Genomic DNA, 2,274 nt, shown 5'->3' on the forward strand with positions numbered 1-2,274 from the left:
GAAGATGGGGTAACTTTAAGGCCTAGCCTTACCTTTGCCGCAAAGGTTAAGTCTATTTTTGATAGATCTTAGGAAATAATTCTTCCTTCTTTCATTCCCTCTCCTTCCTCTCCGGAGGAACATTTTCTGAATACACTTGATGTTTAAAGAGCTCTTTTCATTTATGTCACCAGGCCTCTGCAGTTCAGGAAAACCGACTCCTTGTTTGTGACTTTTGGACAGCCTGGAAAAGACAAGAAGGTGACTTTTATGACTCTGAGTAGGTGGATTAAGTTGTCAATTTTTCTGGCTTTGCAAGGCTTTTTAGAATATCTTCCAGTTCAGGGATGGTCTACGAGAGGAATGGCCACCTCCTGGGTTGAATTCCAGTGAGTAACAATCTAGGAAATTCCTAGGGAGGCTACTTGGTCCTCAGAGCATACATTTGTCAAGCATTATGGCTTAATAATTTTTCTGTTTTGCATTTGAGTACCAATGTTTTGAACTCTGCATTACCCTTAGTCCATCTTGTCTTTGTCACAAACATTACATCCTGCCCACCTTCCCATCAGTCCTTTGGCAAGGGCTTGGCACCCAGGTTGGGTGCATGGGGCTAGCATTTAAGGATCCTCCTGTTCTTTCTTCCTGTTGGAAGGTGACATCACCTTACTTTGTAATGACTGTCACAAGGACGCAATGGACTAAGGCTAATGAAGATTACCAATAAGTAACCAACGCATCACCACTCTTTCTGAATGTGCGTGGCTCATTCCGCAGGACTTGTTCTTTGTATGATTCCTGGATTTTCAGAAGCCCTTTGATGGCAGCACCCCCACACTGAAAATTGTTTCAGCACCACTGTACAAGGGTCAGTTGTCATGCTCATCTGCGGCGTAAATTTGCATTGAAGTGGTCTAACTCCCCAGGCCTTGTCTTTTGCTCAATTTGCCTTTGTGAGTTTTCTCTCAATCACTGTCGACTTCCTTTGATCTTTCTTTCTTCTTTTACTTCACCTTCGCCTTCAGTGTATCTTTCGGCCCTCTTAAGAGACACACCCCCTTGTAGCCACTTCTATACTTCTGTCACCTAATTATTTTCCTATCCTTTCCCCTGTAACGTTGCTGATCCTAGCTACAGCATCACTATCCAGAATCTGTTCACCTGAGTTATGTTCCTCTTATCCCCACGCATCTAATATTCAGCTCTTGGTCTCCCTCCACCTCTCACGAGACATAGGGGGTTATTACAACTTTGGAGGAGGTGTTAATCCGTCCCAAAAGTGACGGTAAAGTGACGGATATACCACCAGCCGTATTACGAGTCCATTATATCCTATGGAACTCGTAATACGGCTGGTGGTATATCCGTCACATTTGGGACGGATTAAGCCCTCCTCCAAAGTTGTAATAACCCCCATAGTCTGAGGCAGTGTCTCCATCTTGGAGAGACAATCCCTTGCACTTGTGTTGTTCTACTGGCGCTGCCGGCTTGAGCTTTGGTCAGCAGTGGCAAAAGAAGGACTAATGGAAAGTGAACGTATACTGGAGCAACAGAGTGTATGGATTTATAAGAGCTTGATTAAATGAGAAAAAAAGAGTTTAGTTGAGAGAAAAAATGCAACCTGGCCCGTACGGGGATCGAACCCACGACCTTGGCGTTATTAGCACCACGCTCTAACCAACTGAGCTAACCCGCCAGGAGTACTAAAGATATCCTTTTTCCATGAAATGCAGATAGATATAAGAGTCGGTCTCACTATCGCAATTCCTTCATACTTTTCTCATTCCGCCCCCTGTCTGGATTACAATAACAAGAGCTGTGGAGTGCTGCACGCCAGCCTCAGTGCCTCTTCTTTCACTCAATCTCACTGTGTGCTGTGATATCTTTGTAACATCGCTTGTTGCCGGAAAAAAAGGAAAGGATGGATAGTATTTTTATTCTTTTACAACAAAACCCAAAATGCATTGGCTTGCTTGCTCATTAAGTTTACAAGGCCAGCTGCTTTTGAGATATTATAATTATAGTGGTTATTCGGCGTTGGAGGTAAGAGAGTTTTTTTTAGGTCTGGCCGTTCCTTCTCCTTCAAATTACTTGAGCTCATGTCAACAAAGTAACAACAAAACATAGCCAACAGTTCGTTGCTCAAGCCTTCCCTACTGCGCCTTTCCATGTCTCTCCTGCCGACCACAGTGCAGGAAATCTGAGTTTGCATTTGCACGAAGAGACGTACAACACAAGAAGGCGCGCTTTTGTGCGCCGGGCACCACCCGGCCTGTGCATTCCTCACTGTCGTGA

At 44.4% G+C, this 2,274-nt stretch overlaps 1 non-coding gene across 1 annotated transcript; it reads right to left on the minus strand.

The window, feature by feature from the left end:
* Positions 1-1,601: 1,601 nt before the first annotated feature.
* Positions 1,602-1,675, minus strand: TRNAI-AAU (transfer RNA isoleucine (anticodon AAU)). The gene has a single exon. It is a non-coding gene; the product is annotated as a tRNA-Ile (tRNA).
* Between the last annotated feature and the right edge of the window lie 599 nt (positions 1,676-2,274).

Source organism: Pleurodeles waltl, chromosome 12 (genome assembly GCF_031143425.1).
Source record: "Pleurodeles waltl isolate 20211129_DDA chromosome 12, aPleWal1.hap1.20221129, whole genome shotgun sequence".
NCBI lineage: Eukaryota > Metazoa > Chordata > Amphibia > Caudata > Salamandridae > Pleurodeles > Pleurodeles waltl.